Source organism: Onthophagus taurus, chromosome 11, assembly GCF_036711975.1.
Source record: "Onthophagus taurus isolate NC chromosome 11, IU_Otau_3.0, whole genome shotgun sequence".
Classification (NCBI taxonomy): Eukaryota; Metazoa; Arthropoda; class Insecta; order Coleoptera; family Scarabaeidae; genus Onthophagus; species Onthophagus taurus.
In genome coordinates, this window is record NC_091976.1 from 33,466,466 (window position 1) to 33,490,895 (window position 24,430).

At 37.8% G+C, this 24,430-nt stretch overlaps 1 protein-coding gene and 1 long non-coding RNA gene across 2 annotated transcripts in view; one reads left to right on the forward strand and one right to left on the reverse strand.

The window, feature by feature from the left end:
- LOC111423551 (uncharacterized) overlaps positions 1 to 3,567 on the reverse strand; it is a 32,776-nt gene extending 29,209 nt beyond the window's left edge. The window contains exon 1 of the long non-coding RNA XR_011641860.1: positions 3,448 to 3,567. This is a non-coding gene — a long non-coding RNA (uncharacterized lncRNA). The remainder of the gene's footprint in view (positions 1 to 3,447) is intronic.
- The window catches only part of LOC111423548 (dachsous cadherin-related 1), a 186,784-nt gene that overhangs the window by 71,315 nt on the left and 91,039 nt on the right, over positions 1 to 24,430 (forward strand). The gene's annotated exons all lie outside the window — the stretch shown is intronic.

The following is a 24,430-nucleotide window of genomic DNA, read 5'->3' on the forward strand; positions in this document are numbered from 1 at the left end:
ATAAATTAAATCAACCCTAATCTTTTGGCATCAACCTCGAAATTAAGGGAACTCTACTCAGCACACCACAGACCAGAAGAAGAACTTTGCAAAAAAGTATCTGGATACTATCTTTTAGATCATGAAGACAAGACCCTATCTATATTGGATTAGGTTCCTTTAGGGTTGGGATAGATTGGTTTGAATTTGGCTTGGGTTTGAGTTAAGAATTAGAGAATTGAGTTGATAATTTTGCAGATAGCTTACTTTACGTTATTTGTGTCATATCCCAGACGTCTTTGTTCGTCTCATCTTCCTATCTTGCTCTTAGCCTTCTCATAGCCCATATACTTTATTGGCCAGCAGTATTCTTTTTCGAATTTTCCCAGAATGTCTGCCTTTCCTGGCCAACTCCATTCCAAACAATACGAATAGCGAGATCACCTCCATGCGTTCCTTCGTGCCACCAACCACGACTCTGCTTGATCTAGTCAGCATCAACAACATCACTACATTAGTCCGCGAGTTAATCAACCACTATCATATTATCTTTTATACACTTAGCCGAGGTCGCTTGCGGGCGAGGCATGACAATGTGTTGATTAATATGATTTTAATTGCAACGTCTCAATCGCAGATGAGCTGGCTTATATTTACCTGGATTTAAGCTTTATCGAGGTCGCTTGCGGACGAGACGCTACATTATTTTAACCAACAGTAATCGTATCCAAATTGGATCATAAATTCTCAATGGGATTTATGCCCAAGCTTTGGAGTGGCGTTTTCATTACTTGAGGAGAATTCTACAAGACAATAAAACCTAGGTCTTGGTAAATTTGTCAATACCACATTTCGAAGTAAATTGGTTCTTAATCCTAGAACACTGGGTTATTGGTAACAGCTGATAGACATTTTAGGTAGTTGTGTATCTAAGTTCATATATGTAGATGTAGTAGATTTCGTACCAGTATCTCAAAGTTGATTGATTGACAATTTTTAATAATTTCAAATAAACGCCCTGTATATATAAATATTTTTGTGATACAAATGAGATATATTTGCGATTATAATATAATATTGCAATCTCATTCTAGAGAATAACTCTTGTAAATTAATTCATATAAGTTGGGTCGAAGGCACTTAGAGGTTTTCGAGAAGCAACATCAGGCAGCGAATTTCACACAAGTTTGGACTTGAGGCCGCTTTCCCCCGGTAATTACAAACACAACTTGCAATATTCTAATTAATTTTTTTCGTGCAGCGGAGCGCCCGGCGTAGGGCGTCTCCGAACCCGGAGCCGCTTCTCACACATTGTTTCTGCCCGGACGCGCTCTTAATAAATTAATGAACGTTTGCCAGCGACGGCGCAGAAGAAGGGGGCAGAGCGACCGAGCCCCGGCGATTGGGCGTTTCAAGATGGCCGAATGGTATTTACATTTTAATTGAGAAAAGTACCGATTATGATTTATACTTAATTAAAAGTTATTTCAAATACGAACCTCTTCTTCTCTTTCGCTCATCGATTCTCGGTAGAAAAGCCAATTCAAAAGTGGTAAATCATATTATCCAAGAAGATCTTTCGTACGAACGCGCTACAAAGTTGCAACTTTTCAGATGAAACTAATATTAAGATACATTTAAACGTGCTTTTAGTCTCTTTCAAACAAAACGATAATAAAACGGCCGTTTTTACTACCTAAGAGTTTACTTTTCGTTATGGTTTGTTTGAGGAAACCGGCCGTTATGACTAACAAGCGAGACTACTGTACCAGAAGACTACTAAAAACAGGTAGCGTAAAGGAAGAAGAAGAATTTGTGAAGAGAGGACCTCGTCTCTCGTTTAGTTATCGCGTTCAGGATCTCACCGCATTAAGGGTAATGCCGTCATGTCCCTTAATAAATTAAAGAAACGCGCGCCGCGGTTCGCGACGGGTCACAGACGTAAATTAATTAATAAAATTAAGGTGACGGCCCGGTTAAAAAAAAAATGAATAAAACGAATTAAAAACGAAATAAAACAAAGTTGCTGAAAATATGCGCTCGCCACCGGTGTAGACTCACTTAACGCCGTAATAAACGGCGAAACGTAAACAAATAAAACTTTTTATGGATTTCCATACAATAAAGGAGCGAACGACGATAAGGATCGGCCTTTTCGACGCGCGCAAGCAGAGATTACATCGCCTTCAGTTAATAGGCGAAAATAAAACGGCTACGCATTTTCCGCATTTGACATAAATTTGATACTTAACTTGAACGCGGTAAACGAAAATAACAGTATTTCACGTCCGATTAAGTTACAAATAAAATCTATCAGAATGATTATTTCAACTCAAAAAAAATTCTCTTTTCGATCTCTACCGGATCGTTCCACGAAAAGTTTCTCAAAGAAACTTTGCGTTTACGACGATGTCGACGTCGAAGAAGTCGTGCCGTTTATAATTTTGCATTCTGCGGTTGTTATTTTAAAGGATATTGGTCGCGAGACTTCGAATTATTGCCCGGCACGCGTGGTACTTTGCCCGTTTTGTTGTTTCGTTTCCAAGAATAAGCGGGGCGGAATTTTGTACAACTCTCTTCTCGTATTAGTCGTCGTCGTTCACGTCCATTGTTCCTCTTCCTTTAGATTCTTTAGAATCGATTGCGGAATCTATTAGAAGAGGAAGTCGACTCGACAATAAGCTATTCTCTTGGAATGTTCTCAAATTCGGAATAATTAAAGAAATGGGGAAAAATTATGGTAAAAAAATCCCGCACCGGGAAACGTAAAATTAGTAAACGACTTAGGAGGCGGCTTTAACCGCTCTCGGAAATCTAATTACACGATCTAAACAATTTTAATTTATAGGTTCCGCGCCCGCTAACGGTTTTGAACGGCCTCATTTTCTCGTAATGAGTTTTACGGACTCGTGGTTGTTCCTTTTCATTTTTTTTATTAATAATTTATTTCTATTATATAAGTTATATATATTTCCCATCTTCAATTTTCTACCATTTTAAGTAATATTAGCAAAATGTATGCGTATTCATGTAAAAAGTTGAGCTTAGGCCACTTAAGTACCTTGCATTATGAAGTCTTCAGACGCACGGCTAAACCCGATACTTTCTAGGTCTAGTGTTAGTTCTAGTTTTAATTGTGATTCAGTTGTAGATTGTTGTGGTACATCTTCATTGAACTAAGACTAAAACTAACACAAAACCTAGAACAAGAATTATTCAGGTTTAGCCATGCGAGTATAACCTCAATGTTTCTAGTTTTACGTTTAGTATTAGTTCTAAAGGTAGACTTGTGGTGATAGTGTTAGCTCTAGTTTTAGTTGTTCAGCAAATATCTGAGCTTATGAAGCAAATTTAAATTAATTCGGATAAAGTGATGTATAAACGCATATTCTGGAAGGTTAAATAATATTAGATATCAAAAAAATCTACTCATATTAATATAAGTTAATATAGGAATAAAGTGCTTACCTTCATTCACGCTTCAAAACGTATTTGTGTTTATAACTTAATAAAATCCATTTAATTTAAACAAATTAACTCCATAAACACAAACATAAATCACCCAACAACAACATAACCTCAAATGTCAAAAATTAAATTAAAACTTGTAAACAACACATATTTAAAATTTAATTTATTAATTAAATCTTTAATTAACTTTAATAAAACGAATTAAAATTGTTTATTGATATAAATTGCGATAAAATCACTTAATAAATAATTTTAACCAATAAAATTTTTTTTATTTGATGTTGGTAGTCTTGATTTTTGACGAACTAACTTCAAGTTTAAAATGTCAAAATTTACTTAACCTCAAATGTGTTGAAATTTATTGAAGCTAAAAAGTGAGGCGTAAACGAAGAAAATGATGTAAGGTAAAAGTTATGAATTCTTTTTAGTAATAAGAAAACGTTATTGACCACACTTGACCTAGTTTTCGATATGCAATTCAAAGTGTTTCTATCTTCTATTCTAAGTAGTGAACGGTTGGAAGAAACTGGTTCGCTCGGTAAACGCGTACCATAAATTTGAGTCTTCGACCGTGTGCTCAAGTCGAGTGAATTTTAACTGGCCGCCCTACGCCGGGGTCATTATTTAAATGTATAACGCATTAGTCAACGATTGCTCGGTTATATATGCGGCTAATGATGTATATCGCGTCCCCGCGGATGATGGCCAACCATTCTCTCGAAGAAGTAAGTGCCCTCCGGTTGTATTTTCCGCGATTTATTGCATCCAGTCGCGTAATAGCGGAGGTCGGCAATAGAATACACGGTTTGGTTCATCATCCGATCGATACGATACATTCCCGTTAATAAAAACTAAAAACGAACGTTTTTTGGTGGTAATTTATAAAGAGTTGGGTCAGCACGAAAGCCATAAACGCGACCAGTTCCTTATCGTGTCGCGATAAAACCGAAATTTTAAGCCGTGTAAGTGAGCCCATTTATAGCCGCCGTTTTATATCTTAAAAGCTCTTAAATTAAAATTCCCTTATTATGCAAAAATTTGAACGGGAGCCGTCCAACTCCGATGGCTTTATTAACGCATAAATCAACACGTCGAAAGAAACTTGGAGGTTTTGCTTAAACGCAATTAAGAAAATTGACACCCACGGTACACGACATCAACTCACCAAGAAATGGATATTGAATCACTTGTGGGTAAATCATCTTTTTATTTATTTTTGATAAAAAATTTCCTTAATTAATCGAAAATCCTAGATTTTATTATTATTCCAACGAGAGTAAAACCCGAAACCCAATACGCGCGGTGTATTGCAAATAATTGATCGGCCACAATAAATCTTTTTATCTCGGGCGTCCAGTAATATATGGAACGCGAGGCGGACAATATTTTACGCGGTACCTAATTATTTTTAATTTAGTATCCCAGCTTGGATGTATTATTAACGTCCCGGTTGATATTTTCCTCGATATCGAACGGGTTAGGTCGAGGAACTCGCGCAAATGACGCGTCCTTATTCTTTATTTCGGCCGAAAATAAAAATTTTATTTCGACAGAAACGAATGTAACTATTTTTTTTTTTAATTAACCGTTTTAACAAACTTTATTAACTACCTCGCCGTTAAAATGACTTGAGGATGTATTGAAATTGTTGTCATTAAACATGTTTAACCTTTTGTTTGAATAGACACGTTATCTGTAGTAATCTTTCAAAACAACTATTAAGAGAAAAGTTCGTAGACCCGTGTGTCTAATCTCACGAGAGTGGCCAGTAAATTCTTTTTATGCAGTCGTAAAGTGGATAATGGCAAAAGTTATAACGGGAGGAAACGTAAACTTATAAATTTTTTATTACTTTCTTAAGATAAATAATATTTGAGGATATGTTGAAATATTATACATAGTCTATAGTGAATTTTCCTCTCTTACCTCTCTTCTTCTCGTACCTCTCTTAAGACGGCTGATAAGTGGTAGGTAGCGTTACTTGCCATAAAATATCACTATGTTGCATATTTTTATTGAACTAAAACCAGAACTAACACTAGACCTACAACTAGAATCATTCGGATTTAGCCGTCTTGACAGACGTGCGGCTAAACCCGAATGTTGCTAGTTCTAGGTATAGTGTTAGTTTTATACTGGCAATGTCACTAGAATTTACATTAGAGCTAGAACTAGAAACATTTGGGTTTAGCCGCACGTCTTTCAAGACGGCTAAACCCAAATGATTCTAGTTCTATGTATTGTGTTAGTTCTAGCAACAGTGCTCGTGTAAAACTAGAACTAACACTAGACCTAGAACTAGAAACATTCGGGTTTAGCCGTCTTGACAGACGTGCGGCTAAACCCGAATGTTGCTAGTTCTAGGTATAGTGTTAGTTTTATACTGGCAATGTCACTAGAATTTACATTAGAGCTAGAACTAGAAACATTTGGGTTTAGCCGCACGTCTTTCAAGACGGCTAAACCCAAATGATTCTAGTTCTACCTATGTATTGTGTTAGTTCTAGCAACAGTGCTCGTGTAAAACTAGAACTAACACTAGACCTAGAACTAGAAACATTCGGGTTTAGCCGTGCGTCTGAAGACGCACGGCTAAACCCGAAACTTTCTACTTCTAGGTCTAGTGTTAGTTCTAGTTTTAATTGTGATTCAGCGCTAGATTGTTGTATATTTTTATTGGAGTAGTTGAAAGGGTAAATATTCGTATTACAAAATTTTATAGTTTATTTTTATTGAACGAAAAGTAGAACTAACACTAGACCTAGAACTAGAGAGTTTCGAGTTTAGCCGTGCGTCTCTTAAGAAGGAAACTCCGAGTTATCATAAGAACGTCACATTCTCCAAGCAAAACTTTTCCTTTGCAAAACTACCCAATGCCTGTACCAAGTTATGTTGCATTTTATGTGGGATAGTGCAAATGCATAATAGATTTGTAACTATGGTTACTGCGCTCATATATTGCGAGTTATATGAAATTCCCGGTATAGAGAAAGCCATCTTACAGTTATATTGTTTTCCGTTTCTCTATTATCGCGTTCTACACCGTTTTATCGATAAATCAAAACTAAAGGGCTTTCATAGGCTAGAAAAATAAAGTCAATTATTACCGCACCGCTATCTAGTTGCGGTAGAAATGGTAGTTAAACATTAATTGAATCGTTAACACGCCTAGATGCGACCAATCGATACAGTTTGGTAAATTGTCCCTACGTTTGTATTTTCCCATTTTAAAACGCCGCCGGCGATAACCATATCTAATAAAAATATCATCACATAATTGTTTTATTTATTGGCTTCTATTAACGTTACTGATTACTAAATACTCTTTTTTTACTTTTGAGCTTGGCGAAGTAAAAATTAATCGTAAATTTTATTATATACGGTGCTATATTTTATGGCTAAATTCGCAAAATATAATGATTATATAGTTGCCGATACAAATTTGTTGCTCAACTTTGTATTGGCTTGACAAAATTTTATCATTTATTCTTTGTCATTAACTTAGTCCTGTACTATTGTGAGATTGCTCAACTTTGGTGTGATTTCTGTTATGGCGCCTTGGATACAAGCTGTCTCGGCTTAACCCTTTGTGTCCCGACGGTACTTTAAAGTACCTAAAGGTAGTTTTAACCGCTCATTTTAAATCATTTTAAAAATAAAACATTGAGCTTTAATTTAAAATAATTCTCATTCCTTAATTTTAATAAACACGGTTTCCAGAAATTTTTAAATTAATATCTTGTATGTTTTGTTTCAACATTTTTTTTCTTAATATTTTTCCAATCCAACCCATCAATTATTATACATCATTTTAAAAAGAAAGCTTTGAGCTTTAATTTAAAAGAAGTTTCATTTTTTAATTTCAATAAATACGGCTTTCAGGAATTTTTAAATTAGCATCTTTTTTGACACTTTTAGGTTATACGAAAATGTAAGTTTTATTTCAACATTTTTTTTCTCAATATTTTTCCAATCGAACCCAACAATTATTATACATCATTTTAAAGAGAAAGCTTTCAGCTTTAATTTAGAATAAGTTTCATTCCTTAATTTCAATAAACACAGCTTCCAGGAATTTTTAAATTAGCATCTTTTTTCACATTTTTAAGTTATGTATACGAAAATGTAAGTTTAATTTCAAAATCTTTTTTCTCCATATTTTTGTGATACAACACAATCATTATTATACATCATTTTAAAAAGAAAGCTTTGAACTTTAATTTAAAAGAAGTTTCATTTTTTAATTTCAATAAATACGGCTTTCAGGAATTTTTAAATTAGCATCTTTTTTGACACTTTTAGGTTATACGAAAATGTAAGTTTTATTTCAACATTTTTTTTCTCAATATTTTTCCAATCCAACCCAACAATTATTATACATCATTTTAAAGAGAAAGCTTTCAGCTTTAATTTAGAATAAGTTTCATTCCTTAATTTCAATAAACACAGCTTCCAGGAATTTTTAAATTAGCATCTTTTTTCACATTTTTAAGTTATGTATACGAAAATGTAAGTTTAATTTCAAAATCTTTTTTCTCCATATTTTTGTGATACAACACAATCATTATTATACATCATTTTAAAAAGAAAGCTTTGAGCTTTAATTTAAAAGAAGTTTCATTCTTTAATTTCAATAAATACGGCTTTCAGGAATTTTTAAATTAGCATCTTTTTTGACACTTTTAGGTTATACGAAAATGTAAGTTTTATTTCAACATTTTTTTTCTCAATATTTTTCCAATCCAACCCAACAATTATTATACATCATTTTAAAGAGAAAGCTTTCAGCTTTAATTTAGAATAAGTTTCATTCCTTAATTTCAATAAACACAGCTTCCAGGAATTTTTAAATTAGCATCTTTTTTCACATTTTTAAGTTATGTATACGAAAATGTAAGTTTAATTTCAAAATCTTTTTTCTCCATATTTTTGTGATACAACACAATCATTATTATACATCATTTTAAAAAGAAAGCTTTGAGCTTTAATTTAAAAGAAGTTTCATTCTTTAATTTCAATAAATACGGCTTTCAGGAATTTTTAAATTAGCATCTTTTTTGACACTTTTAGGTTATACGAAAATGTAAGTTTTATTTCAACATTTTTTTTCTCAATATTTTTCCAATCGAACCCAACAATTATTATACATCATTTTAAAGAGAAAGCTTTCAGCTTTAATTTAGAATAAGTTTCATTCCTTAATTTCAATAAACACAGCTTCCAGGAATTTTTAAATTAGCATCTTTTTTCACATTTTTAAGTTATGTATACGAAAATGTAAGTTTAATTTCAAAATCTTTTTTCTCCATATTTTTGTGATACAACACAATCATTATTATACATCATTTTAAAAAGAAAGCTTTGAGCTTTAATTTAAAAGAAGTTTCATTCTTTAATTTCAATAAATACGGCTTTCAGGAATTTTTAAATTAACATCTTTTTTGACACTTTTAGGTTATACGAAAATGTAAGTTTTATTTCAACATTTTTTTTCTCAATATTTTTCCAATCGAACCCAACAATTATTATACATCATTTTAAAGAGAAAGCTTTCAGCTTTAATTTAGAATAAGTTTCATTCCTTAATTTCAATAAACACAGCTTCCAGGAATTTTTAAATTAGCATCTTTTTTCACATTTTTAAGTTATGTATACGAAAATGTAAGTTTAATTTCAAAATCTTTTTTCTCCATATTTTTGTGATACAACACAACCATTATTATACATCATTTTAAACAGAAAGCTTTAAGCTTTAATTTAAAATAAGTTTCATTTCTTAATTTCAATAAACACGGCTTCCAGGGATTGTTGAATTAGCATCTTTTTTGACACTTAGATTTCACATTTTCACATTTTCGTCGTTCTGTAGCTACAGGTCTGATAAATAAATATTCAAATTTACTGGTCCACGAAAATGTCGTAGCGCAGGTTCAAAAGAAAGAGGAAGTAGTGAAAATTAACTAGTGCAATGGACTAAGTTGTAATGAAAGAAAAATCTGTTTTTCTAAATATCATAATGTGATTTAGCTATAGCAAGTGTTACTTATTTTCTAACGTAATAAAAAATGTATTATTATTATATTGGCAATACAAGTTTTTGTTTACTACAACATCACTAAAATATATGTTAATGCCTGATAGTACTCTCGAGTACCATTATCCCCCTGGAATGGGGGGATTGCATATTTTGCGAAAATTGATTCCAAATTCTGACACAAAGTTTCAAAATTTTTGACTTCCTGGGACACAAAGGGTTAATGATATATAAAACGTCAAATTTTGCTCTTTAGTGCTTTTAAATTTTCTCAGTTGGTAACAATGAATGATACTCATAATATATTTATTTGAGATATAAAAATAGCAGTAGCCACGCTATTTTAAAAACAATGATATCGATTTTTGATACCCGAAACAATTGGTTGCCATGGTTACACATGGCTACTGCTATTTTTTCTATCTCAGATAAAATAACATTTTCTCCATGATTTTTAGATTGTTTATGATGATATTTATAGGTCGGTGTTAAATAAAATCAAGATGATTAATATTAATTGTAAAGAATCACTTTCGTTTACCGTTTTGACGGTTGGTGAAAATAAATGAGCGGTCGTAAGAAGTCGTGTGGGAGTTGTTGAAGAAGCGACAACCGCGGTTTCGTCGCCGAGGCCATTCGTCTTAAGACCACGAGTAAGATTAGGGAAGAGGGCTTACAATTACCAGCGATATCGCGGCGTAAATCACGCGAATTATTAATTATTAACTCTCTCTTTCCCTCTCGTCTTAGCGTTTTTTCCTTTTTTATAACCGCCCGCCAGTCGCATAAATCACAATTATCAGGATTAAACGCGCAACATATCAACGCTGCCAGCGAAAGATACTAAAACAAATAGATGGCGTTCGCTGTAAAACATTTACCGCCGCCAACGTGATTATATGACCAGGACAGAAGAAAATGCGGCGTTCCCTTTTTGTTTGTTTTTTCGATTAAACGAAGGAATTACTTGAAAACGCGACGTTGACAAGGTCGGATGTAGAAAAAGTACTTAAACAAGTAGTTAATCACAGTTGCAACTTAATGGGTGGCCGGAGATCATCAACGGTCAGTCAACGAATCGGAGTGGAGAGTATATAAAGCTCGATTCCGCTAAATTAGTAATTAGAGGGGTCGTGTTGCCATCTATCGGCTGCGGCTGCGGCCGTGAGGCAATCGGTGAACCCCGCCTTCCCCCTAATTATAAGATCACGTTTCTATCATTCCGCTTTTATTGTTCATTCCTGCGAGGTGCCTTTCGGTGCGGCACCCAATAAGTTATGTCGCGCCGGCATAAAACCGTGTAATTAAATAGGGACCGAATAGATTGGTTTTTTGGTATCGGGGGGCTCGACCGAGCCGGTAACCGGATTATTTCGAAGCGGGCGCGGAGCATTCCAAAATGACCGCGAAGAAAGAGGTTATTGTTCTCCCGGACCGAGATTTGACGGCCCCTCCGACATTTTTATCCGAAAATCCGACGGACGTTTTTCCGCGCGGACCGCAAGGAGCGCGCGCGGCGCGTCATCGCTTTATGATAGTGTTTAAAATACGGCCCTAATATGTTATTATCGTGTAATTTCGTGCCCATCTCCCCATACCATACGTGAGATTATGAAAATTTCCCCAAAGATTGGGGCCGATTCGTGTTTCGGGACCTCGACGTCAGCTCCTCGCTATTATACTTTTAATTTTGTAATAAAATAACGGAGACTTTGCATGCAATTAATTTTAAATCGGTTTTTGCGATATTATTAAAGATAAGTGGACGGTTTTTCGGTGGACGCCGCACCATTTCGGATGGGTACTTATCAAAAATTAATCTCCTCCCGTCGTCGTCTACCTCCTTTACTACCTCCTTCTTCTTTACCTTACCCTACATTACTATTTTTAATACATTTTCATTATTGTTTTTCTGCTCCAAACTTTTTCAGGTCTATTTCATTCGTATTCGTACTGGTCGTGGTCGTCTCTTGAGACGGATATACGTAATGCCCTTCACTTTATATCAAGTGTCGGCGGGTACATGGCAAGCGCGGCGTCTCACCCATTACTCCTCGGGCCCGTGATATATTTAGTGTCTAATGTTGGCACTTTGACGCCTCTCCCGCGGGTTCGCCTGACGGCGCGTCGCTTTCTCTTCTTGTTAGAGAAGAATGCGCGCGATAAGGACGGACGTGGAATGCCGCCACGTTTGACGGCCGCTGCCACACGCAAGTCGCACGAACAACAAGAATTCCAAATGATCCACGCGGAAATTTAAATCACTTGGCCGAAATTTCAAAAAAAAAATTGTTTCGGATACCTAATAATTATTAATACTAAATCACCCGAATGCCGTTTTTGTTTAATTAACGCCGACGACGGTATCAGATCAAGACGAGGCCCGCAGCTAATTTCATCTTCTCCTTCTTCTTCGTCTCCACCTTTATTTCTACAAAAAAAACCACCACAACATTGCTTGGACAAATATTATCCGTGCGGTTTATTTTGCAGGTAAAACCTCTAATCGCCCGCAGATGATTCTCATTGGTTCAAGGCAGACGGTACTTAGGCTTATCCTTAAAACCCTCCGTAATTACGACTAAGAGTTATGACCGGTTATGTCTTCGAAACGAACGTTTAGTACTCCTTTTCGCGATTGTATTACATCTAATAAAAAGAAAATCCATAAACAATTAAAACTCCATTCAAACTAAAACCATCCTGAATTAAACAAAAAAAAACAAAAATGTGTAGTCGATTTCGTTCTTGCGATATTTGCCATTTTTGCAAAAAAAAATCTACATTGATGGATTTAAAGGGTGATATCTCAAAAATGCAAGAAGCATTCCCATAGAAGTCTTATTTTTGCAAAATCGGAGCAAATTAAAACGAAAATCAATGGGATTCGAGTGTAAGGTCCAAAAGATTTAAAAATTGTTGTATCTCATAAAGTTATCAAAGTGAGAGAAAACGAAGCAGTCTTTCCTAATGACTTCTTCTCGCGAGAAATCTCTCCGTTGAATCGTAGAAACTGTTCGTCGCGACATTTCCAATCTCTAACACCTTTCAGTGGTTCAATAAAAGAGCGACGAGCAATTTCGGCGTCGTCGGCAGATTGGCCGGGGCCCCATCAGCCGTTTACTATCGCGATTAAGTGCGTTAATAAATTTCTAATTGCCCCGGTCTTTCTATTTGCAATAACTCGGCGGTGAATTGCCCTCCGAAGGGTCTTCGTCAATTTTAAAAGCCCCCAGCTGTGAAATACCCCGACCGAGTTCACAACGGTTGCCAACAGGTGTTGAAATTAAAAATATAATCTAATATAAAATGATTGTAAGCGATAAAGAAGGAGGTAATCTTTATACAGAAAGATTAGTGTGTAGACTTCTGTAGTTTAAGATTAATAACTGGTGGTAACGGATTAAACGCGTAAACACGTCCCAACATTCCGTACGGCTTTTGTGCAAGTTATGTACACAAGGAGGTGAACCAGTGGACCGAGAGTGCGCCGTAGAAGAAGAGTAGCAAAGAAGAGAGTAAGGAGGCATTAGCGGTCGATTCTATCCGGGCCGCACTTATGTTATGCACGGTCCGGACGGGACCTTTGACCCCAAAATACCATGAATCAACGTCAGTTCGTTTCTAGTAGATGCTTACCAGAGCTGGTAATTTACTTTCGGGAAATTAACCACGTCTTCTTGTTGTTCGATCTACATATCTTCAGCGGCAGTTGGTCGTCGCGTCGAATAGTTCTTCTTTTGGAAGAACGGTGTGGAGGGAAGAAGAAGAAGAAAAAGGGATCCAGTCTCGGGCGCACTATGCCATCATAAAACACAATTAGCGCGACCGAGTGGGCCGTGGAACTTCAGCGCACTTGTTTCGTGCGGCACGGGCGTGAACTACGCTGTTAAATGGCCTACTTGCGGGGACCTCGTGTCTCTTTTTCTCCTTTTATTTTTATTTGATTTCATTTTATTTTTGTTTTTAGCACAAATTTGTACCAGTTTTGTTTCGGATCTTAATTGTCTTCATTATTTAAGTTTAGCAATTTCGAGTATGATTATTATTATTATTATTTGTTTATTTTTTCTCTTAACCGTAACTCAAACGTTCAGAAACGCGCAACGGGGTCGCCCATTGAAAAGGGCGAAATTCGGTCCCTCGGTGAGCTTTTGATCCGAAAGCTCGGCCGTTAATCACGGCATTGTCGCGCGATTATGAGAGGCCGTATGCTCTCTCGCGCTGCGCTTATTTATTGCGCCGTGTTAGCGTCCGTGGTCCGCCGAAAAACAGTATTTCTTCGCCACCGCGGACGCCGTGTACCTGTTCCATCGGCGTTTCGTTCTCACCGTCTTTAATAACCGTATTTTATAATTAGCACAAAGGGCCCACTCGCGGCCCGTCTCATTACCGCGCATAAAACACATAACTCACATTGTCCGCGGGCACCACGTTTATTTATCTCGCTCCTCTGAGAAGAAACGCTTCTTCTCCTTTTACAAAAGAAACGTTTTCGTGATCTCCACTCTATTGAAGTCATCGAAAGAATCGTTTTGAGAATGTTGGAACTGAAATTATTAACTGAAACTTCATTTTTCAGGTTATTGTAGGCGTGTTGGGTTTACATTCAACATAAAGTTGTTGTGATTAACATGCAACATTGACAGTCGAGAACGTAGAACATAGGAACGGCATCTGGTAGCGGGTAATTTCGCGTTGAATTCGAGTACTAAACCCGTTGAATTACGTAATATCCAGGTCGAGAACGAATGCAAATGGAATATAGCCGCTCACCGCGCCGCGTATAGGCGCGGGGTCAAGGCGCAAAGAGCCGCGGGAGGCATTTGAATAATACATTGTGTTTTACGGCCGCGCGTCCGCCGATAAACATGTCAGCGTCCGCCAGGTCCCCCTATTGACAAATTTATAACTCATTTTAATGGCCGCTAATTCTGATTTGTATTTGACAAGAGCCGGGGGGCGCAAAATGAAAAAATATCGCTATAGTGTTGTGCTATGTCGATTTACGACGACCGCGCCGTGATTTATTCAGGGGCAATTACGGGACGCGCGATCACGACTTTGCCGACCGGCTGGGGCTCGGTAAAGTTTGCGCGAGTGAGCTGTGTTTGCTGGCTGCTGCCCTTCGAGACTTGTAAATGACGCCGCGAACCACGCCGCCAGACGTGTCTCCTATACGTGTACCAGCACTTTTTCTCTTTTCCCCCCTTTGCGGAAAGCCGGATTCTAAACGGCGACTTGTAATTTCGATGTTACCACCAGTCTTTTTCAATTCCAACTCGTCCGTCAAACGACACTTCTCTCTCCTACTGAAAGAATACAACTCTCCTACTATAAGCGAACAGAAAACGAAAACTTTTCTTTCTTACAACTACTTAAAATGTTAAGTATAATTCAATCGTATTGGTACAAAACTTTCCAAGTTTTCATTCCCTTGAGGTATGTCCAAATTTAGCCTTTAAATGCTTTGCCTGATTTGTCAAAATTTTAAGTCAGAATTAGTATGGCAGTACAACAATGGGATGCTTGATGAGGTACAACTTCTGCTTCATGGTTAAATTTGGCATAAAACTAAGATTGAACATTGTCAGAATTAATATCTTCCTCAGTTTTATGCCAAATTTCTAGAAAGAAACTAAGATTCTTAGGAATTCATTTTAGTATTTACATTTTCAATATCTTGTGAATTCCTCTTTACTTCTCCTGCAGTGTGTTCGTCGTTCTCTATCAGTTTATCTGCAGTATTAGCTAATAACCAGCTATTTTGCAAAGTATTGTAAATCCCTCTTATAACTCCAACTTTTGCTACGTATATGGTTTTCTCAATGATGTATGTATGTATGGATTGGGGAGTGCATGCAAAACCGCACGCCACACTTAGGCCCAATTGGGCCCCTTGTGCATCCTCCCATTACACGCTCTGGTCACATCAACCAGCCTGAGGATTTACCAAAGGCTAGGACAGCTCCTAGAGGTGCATTCCTGATGTCATCTGTGGTTGGCCATTCCTCCCCGAAGGTCCTCATTCTGAGGTCAGTGTCCCGTGAGGAGACCTGTGGCAGTGCGAAGGCCACTTTTACCGAGCCCTACGAAAAACTGGGCTGTTGCGGCTGAAGGATATTTTAACAATTCCTTAGCGAGATGACAGCCCGGGGTACGGTCCCACCCGTTTAAACATTTTTTGTGGGTAATGTGCTTTATTAACTCGATATGAGTGGCTAAGGGGAGGGTAATTATCGGCTCGGGTGCACAGGGCGCTCTACCGGCAGCACGTTTGGCTAGCCGGTTGTTACCCTTGGAGCCGGAATGCCCTTTAATCCACTGGATTCTGACAGAATTGTATTTCGCGGCCTCCTCCAGTGCTTTGTGACAATCCATAACTACTGCAGACGTTATAATAACTCTGCTTAAATCATTTTCTCAATGATAATACATGAGTGTAGAATGCAAAGTCCTAGTATACAAGACTGATGTCAGACCTGTACTCAGCTATGGGTCCGAGACTAGAAGCGAAACATCTCACACAAAAGCCAGAATGAGAGCTGCAGAAATTAGTACCTTTAGAAGTATATAAGGCAGTACAACACGAGACACACTACGAAAGATGGAGAGATCTGGGAGTGTAGGAGGTTGTGAGATGGACGAGATCGCAACGTTGGCAAATGAGAGATGTTGATAAGATGAGCCTGACACGAATCGCTAAGTTGAATATAAAATTTTATATCATACTTCTTAGGTATATTAAAGATATGCCAATTATTACTTAGTAGATAATTTTTGAAATAAACTTTTTTAATTTAAAAGTACAAAGCGAATTTTAATATCTCTATATATGTTTATTGTTAATGGTATATTGTTTGCGGGATTAGTTGAGAGTTGTAAAAGTAAAAACAGGTTTTCGCAAACGCTTTAAAAATCTTCGGACATAATTATTGTTTTATGACAACCGGCGTTGTAATAGACGACGTACGGCATCGGTGTGCTTGTGTAGACGAAATAAAGCAATTTTAATTGACTACCTGGAGTCTACGGCGCCCTGTAATCACTGGGTCTCTCGGTATAAAGTAGTAGTATACCGTGGACGTAGTTCGCTTCGCCATAAGTATTACCAACCCATCAATATAAACCGCGACCGACCTTCGCGAACGATTGTCCTCTTTTACGTTCCATTCCGTTTGCAAGTTTTTCTATTTAAAACTAACAATTTTTTGTTAAGTTTGGTAAAATTAAAAACTAATAAGATTAAAAAGGTGGTTATAAATCTTGGACGAACAGTGTAGATTTCACTTAATCTTATTAAGCGAGGAGATTTAAGGGCGAAGAGGGGGATTAACTGCGGACCATTTGTACGGGAAACGAGGTCCGATTCTCACCTTAACTCATCTTGCACGCAGCATCCTAGAGTCTCGGTTTCGGTCCGTGCATAAACGGTAACCGATAAATTTGCCTTCCGAGGCATTTGCAAATTATTTGAGCTCTCTACCAGCAGCTCCATATACGGTCTCGGACATATCCGCGTTGCCCGGACGAAAGAATCTTTCTTCTTCTTCTCTTCTTCTTTATCATCTCTTTCTACACGGCCCGGCGAGGAGAGTCGAGCTCGTGACTATTAAATATTTATACGCGCGTTGCGAGCACTTCTTTTGGCGCTACACAATCTCTTTTTCATGGGGGTTATAGTGCGGCGCCGGATGGTGAGCGTAACATGTTAACGCCCGAGAAGATAGTGTTACAACCAAAAACTTGGATATATCAGCGGTAGATAAAGAAACGAATCGTGTTTTTCGGGCGAAAATTGTCTTGAGCAAGCTCGAGGTGGGCGAGTCCTCGATGGTCATTGGTCGAGACGAAGAGAGCGCACGAGCTACTGGTTGGTCAAGACGACGCGGCGCTCGCATAATAATGATAATAATAACAGTAGCGGTAATGATGAACCCGCGACGATCGCCTGGTAATTGTCGAAGACAGAATGGCCACCGCACCGTGGACCAACTCTCGCTCCTCAGCTGTCGGTGGTCGTTCTCTTCTTCCACTTCTTCTTCATCTTCTTGCAGGTGGCGAGAAGATCACTTCTTCACCTCAGCGGCCATTGCAAAGCAACATTTACCTTTAAACGAATAAGCGTCAAAATAAGTTTTCCTTTTATTGTTATTATTTTTAAAATTAAAAATTCTATCCTCGGCTCTTCGCGGAGTTTGTACTCCCCGGTAAAGGTCGTGATCACAGTCGTCTCCTTTTAAATTGAATTAAAAGAAGCAAAATAGCGATAGCATCGCGACTGTCGCGCCACTGGTTCCCGTCGGCGAATGAAAACGGCGGCCCGCAAATTAACAAGGCCTTTGTGCAAACTTCATTCGATTATCGCAGAGGAGATGGCGCGCTACCGTTCTCCGATTAGAAATCATCAAGCGAAAGAATCCCGAAAATAAAAATTCAACCGCAAAAAAGTTTTAAATATGCGTGTAATATATACACGTGTATAAGCGTATATAAATAGTCGTTTTAAGTTGGTCAAAACAGATAGGTAGATGTAAATGAATGCGCCGTCGTGTTTGCAACGGCTTAAATCGCAGCTATTTTAGCGCTTTGCTATCGGGATGGGACACGTCCTGGTGGTGGCGGCGGGAAGCGAGGGCTGATCTAGCCGCATGTAGATCAGCTCGGATGCCGCCTCCACGTTCATGAATAGTGAGTAAGCTCATTAGCGAGCCACAGACAGTAATGACCAAGACCGGTGACAGTGTAGCTCCGGCTCCGCGACTCTCCTTCTCTCTCTTTCTTTTGCTGCCGACCCGCGTCCAAGAGGCCGAGCTTTTCTCGGAATAAGAGCCAAAGAGGCGAATAAAAGAATATCACGAGTATGGTAATAGGACAGGGTTTTCAGTTAAATTAGATCGGTAACAAGGAGGGTGACGTATCGATTTCGGTTCTGGTATGTGTGTGTGAAAAGCTTGAAACAGGAAGAGAAACTTCTTAACATCTTTCAACTACCGCTTATTTTACTATGGACATAAACGTTTTAATTGTCATCCTAAGCTTAAGATTCCTTGTCGTCGTTTACCATTAAAATCGTATAAGAGAACATTAAAGTTTCGTTTAGTGAGAAGCTTAAAATATTACAAATTGATTAAATAATAAAATTTATGTTATTCTCATCCAGTAGAATAAATTAATCAAGAATAAGTAGATTTCATCACCATTTATTTGTTTGTATTTCGATGTTATTGTGGTTCTAATTAATTTCTAGTCATGGTAGATCAAAGTGGCAGATCTTGGTTGGGTTGGTTTGGGTTTAGTTGGCTTGGGTTGGGTCTGATATCGTAGTAAGTTTTATTTGCTAGAAGAATTCTTCTTTTAATCCAGTTTCGATTTATGCTCTCATGTGGTCAAGTTTTGCAGATGCTCTCTTTAATAGGCAGAAACCTTAAAACATATCTTTTCATAACTTTGCAATGATGTTAACATCACTACCAAAATCAGTTCTTTTTTTGGCATAGAGTTCTAGTTTTTCGAATATCATAATAGATAATGTCTCTTGTAAGTTGAGTTCAACATGGTGATTCTTTTTAGCTGAAATGAAGGAGTCAATCGCTTTTTGTGAGCATGTAAGGTTCCATTACTTATTCTTGTTCTCTGTTGTCTGATGAGTTCCACAAAACCTCTTCGCCTTTCTTTTTGTTCCGTTCTCTCTTTTTCTTCATAGCAAACAATCCATCTTTTCAGTATTTCATCTTTTCATGTTAGCAGCTTTGATAAAATTCATAGTTTATTTGGATTGAGTTGGATCGACTTGGTTACATGGATCACACTAAAACATGGGGTTACATATCGCAATTCGGGCAATGATATCGCGTTTCAAGTCAAATTTTCTTGCCACTACCTTCCCGCATTCTACTGCAGACCACACAGATCTTCAGGTAGAAAGCGTTTTCCAATCATGCAGAGAAATTTATAAATTGCTGTAAGTAAAGGATAAAACGCGATAGATGTAGCGCCTCGGCCGCAAGCGACCTTCATTGCCTCATCCGATGAAGGTAATAAATTGCTGTTTAATCACACTAATAATTGTGGCCGCAAGGCGTCGAGTTCAACATGGTGATTGTTTTTAGCTGAAATGAAGGAGTCAATCGCTTTTTGTGAGCATGTAAGGTTCCATTACTTATTCTTGTTCTCTGTTGTCTGATGAGTTCCACAAAACCTCTTCGCCTTTCTTTTTGTTCCGTTCTAACTTTTTCTTCATAGCAAACAATCCATCTTTTCAGTATTTCATCTTTTCATGTTAGCAGCTTTGATAAAATTCATAGTTTATTTGGATTGAGTTGGATCGACTTGGTTACATGGATCACACTAAAACATGGGGTTACATATCGCAATTCGGGCAATGATATCGCGTTTCAAGTCAAATTTTCTTGCCACGACCTTCCCGCATTCTACTGCAGACCACACAGATCTTCAGGTAGAAAGCGTTTTCCAATCATGCAGAGAAATTTATAAATTGCTGTAAGTAAAGGATAAAACGCGATAGATGTAGCGCCTCGGCCGCAATCGACCTTCATTGCCTCATCCGATGAAGGTAATAAATTGCTGTTTAATCACACTAATAATTGTGGCCGCAAGGCGTCGAGTTCAACATGGTGATTGTTTTTAGCTGAAATGAACGAGTCAATCGCTTTTTGTGAGCATGTAAGGTTCCATTACTTATTCTTGTTCTCTGTTGTCTCATGAATTCCACAAAACCTCTTCGCCTTTCTTTTTGTTCCGTTCTCACTTTTTCTTCATAGCAAACAATCCATCTTTCCAGTATTTCATCTTTTCATGTTAGCAGCTTTGATAAAATTCATAGTTTATTTGGATTGAGTTGGATCGACTTGGTTACAGTATGGATCACACTAAAACATGGGGTTACATATCGCAATTCGGGCAATGATATCGCGTTTCAAGTCAAATTTTCTTGCCACGACCTTCCCGCATTCTACTGCAGACCATACAGATCTTCAGGTAGAAAGCGTTTTCCAATCATGCGGAGAAATTTATAAATTGCTGTAAGTAAAGGATAAAACGCGATAGATGTAGCGCCTCGGCCGCAAGCGACCTTCATTGCCTCATCCGATGAAGGTAATAAATTGCTGTTTAATCACACTAATAATTGTGGCCGCAAGGCGTCGAGTTCAACATGGTGATTGTTTTTAGCTGAAATGAAGGAATCAATCGCTTTTTGTGAGTATGTAAGGTTCCATTACTTATTCTTGTTCTCTGTTGTCTGATGAGTTCCACAAAACCTCTTCGCCTTTCTTTTTGTTCCGTTCTCTCTTTTTCTTCATAGCAAACAATCCATCTTTTCAGTATTTCATCTTTTCATGTTAGCAGCTTTGATAAAATTAATAGTTTATTTAGATTGAGTTGGATCGACTTGGTTACAGTATGGATCACACTAAAACATGGGGTTACATATCACAGTTCGGACAATGATATCGCGTTTCAAGTCAAATTTTCTTGCCACGACCTTCCCGCATTCTACTAAAAACCACACAGATCTTCAGGTAGAAGATTTTTATATTCTTCGTCTAACGCAGTCTGTTTAAGTGAAGGATAAAACGCGATAGATGTAGCGCCTCGGCCGCAAACGACCTTCATTGCCTCATCCGATGAAGGTAATAAATTGCTAATAACTGTGGCCGCACCATAAAATAAATCTCGATCAAAATAGCGATGATATATCAGAAATATATGGAAAAACATTATTTGCAGCAAAAACTGTGATAAACAGCAAAATATCTTTCTAAATTGACCAATTATGTTTTTTTAAATTATTTTTTTGTAAGCTTTTTCGTTGTTTGTTCTTATTCATCCCGACAAATACTTATATCGTGATGTTATGCTTGGTGCTTAATGATTTTCAGGCGGTGGGTCTTCACTATGGGACTGTTTTTAGATCGGGCACAGTACGTCGTTACCGGGAGATGATTACATGCTTCGGGGTGATTCAGCAACATTAGTGGGACTAATTGGGATCGCGGCAGTCGACCGCGGCCGTCCCAGGGACCCCGGTGCTAATTATCGGTTATTTTCCCAATTCACGATTTCACCGCAGCTTTTTTCTACAAATCGACAGCGCACGTTAATTTAAAAATAATGCGATAAAACGTTGTAGAGCTAATACGTTGTTGCTACATTACGTCCTAACGGTACGCGTATAGGTAAATTTCACGGTACTCAATGTTAGATGATTAAATCCAAGCAAAAACTTAGTATTAGGTATATAGGAGTAACTTCTTTTCTATAAGAGAAGATAACTTCCACACTTAATAAATTGTAACCAATGTCTGGTAATCGAGGTACGGTTTGCTACGTTCTCCTCCGCCAAAAAGCAATTACGAAGACGTGACAGCTGCCAATTAGTAGCGACGTCGGAATACGTGGGTTTAGGTCGATTTGGAACGTTAGAAAATGGGATTTCGCGAAAAAAGAAATTGATTGGAGATCTTCATCATCACATAAAGTCGGCGTATTTCGTGCACACACTCACATAAGCTATTAATCTCTTACGTAAACTCTATTAGCTTGCGACTTTTCCGCCGCGCTCGTAAATTAATGTCCAATTAATAACAATCTGTTTTTGTAGTATTTACGAGAGTATGACCTTGTTCTGCCCTATTAACAATGAACGGATGCAAATATAAACTCGAATCGGCGAGTGCATAAAAGTGATTTATGCACCGCGATATATTTTAATTGTGCAGTAAAACAAACAATGTTGATAGCCGGTCCCGTAATGGACGGAAAATAGGCCCTATTAACGATTGATCCTCGCTACAACCGACACCCACACCATATGGTGACCTTCTGGCGAGGCCCCATCTCTTTATTTCGATCATAATAAAAACAGAAAAGATATAATAAAGAAACGTTGTTGGGTTAAACAACTAATTTTATAAATAATTAATTTATGATATTTAATAGATGAGGGAATTGTTTCAGACTGCGTGTCTCTGTTGAAGCAACACAATTCCAAGGTTAGCCGCCTTCTCATTGGAAAAACTACGAGGCAACGCCTTGTTTTCAATTATCCTGGGCGATTGAAGGTCGCCGATCCAATATTCTACTTGGCTGCGCTCGAGAGATCCCAGATCAAAACTGTAATTTCACCGCCATAAACCAGGGCGACTTCCTTCAGATGCAAGACCAGATAAACGACGAGAGATATTCATAAAATCGCGTTTATGGCTTCCCCGCGCTCCCCTCGAAACCATTCGTTTTGGTCAAAGTTTAACCGTCCGGTGACGGTTTTCCACTAAAAATAATACCAATCGTTAATGGACGAGAGCGTCTCCGTAGCCTTCCGAATCGGGTCTTTGTTTTTGCCGTTGCGGTCACGGAGATCGTCCTTCGGGAGAGGAAACCGCAGGAGTCGGCGGTTTCGAAAAAGTCCGCCGGGGAAAGCGATCGCAAATCGAGTAACGGCACGGTTTCCGAAAAAAATCGATTAGCGCGGTGAGTTTTGATTTTTCGATCGAACCGACTTGTAATTTATCAGTTAAATTGCTTACGGTTTCTTGTTTCGTAGCTTTTTTACGTAATTAACAATAACATGATGAGATGTAAAAAAAATAAACATTTATTTTGCTTTTTTTCGATTCCTTGAAAATTTTAATAGTTTTTTGTCGTCTGGTTACTGTAACATGTACAGCGTTAGTGAAATATTTAGCATGGAACCGAGTACAAGCGGCTTGGGCCCGAGCGGTTAAGTTATGACGCGGTTTGCGCATAGCTTCGACTATTGTGCAAAAGGTAATTAGCGAGTGAATGTGGCTTATAAATGAGGCTATCGAGTGGGTATTTCTTGGGTTGCTGTCGCGGTGCAACCGGCCTCCGAGAGCTAAACCAACGATACCGTATCCGACGACGTAGGAAGAGAGCTTAGTCCTCATCTGGAGGAGACTTCCAGAAACGTTCGATTTTTTAATACCTCCAACTTTCCCAGCTACTAATTGCCAGTGCGTGATTCGAATAACTAATGAAGAAAAGTTTAAAGAAAGATTCCCTCGGGCATACGCGGACCCGTTTAAAATAAATAATTCGCGAGCTCCATCTGTCGTTGTACGAGATAATTTCCTTTGCACTTTTGTTTGGGGCGCTTTCCTGGGATTTCAGTTAGTTTTTTTTTTGCTTACACGTACGATGTCTCGTACTTTCAATAGAGTCGGTCATTAAAATTTCAAATTTCTTCCACGCGAACAATCGACGTTTTCTGTACTTGCTTGTAGTTTCTTTAAATTTCCGGTCGTGCTAACGCATAACATTTTTCATAATCAAAATTTCGAAATACAAAATAAATTCTTTGTTAATCCAAATTCAACTGTTTTAATAACCCATTTTATACTGGAAATTTCATATATAGTAGAAACCACGAGAGCTGGCAGTGACAGATTGCTTAAAAATGGTATGAATCAAGATATGGACGTACGACTTAGATTATTTCACCACATACATTTAAATGAAGGTTATGTTAGTAATGGAGGTTATATGTCAAACATTGTCAAAGATATTATTTAATGATTTTCCTTTCAAAGAAAACATTTTCGGCTTGTAAAAACACTAACAGAGTCATGACAACGCTCATAAGACGTTTCGATTTGAGGTTATAATTATAGAGTTACATCCCTTAGAAGAACAGACGTACTTTTTCGAAGAATTGTACAGCAGACATATTAAACTAATGCTATCTCTTTCTAACACACATTACTCGCTAGCGGTTTGTGAACTACGTATGGCATTTGTAATAGCGGAAAACGATGATTTACTGCCAGCTCTCGTGGCGTCTACTACACGGTGTGTTTACTTATACTTATAAAATGAATACGTATATGTAGTACTAGTACAAACCTAGAGATGGCGCTGCGAGCGCTATTTGCAATCTGTATTATCTGCACAAAACAAAGTGCG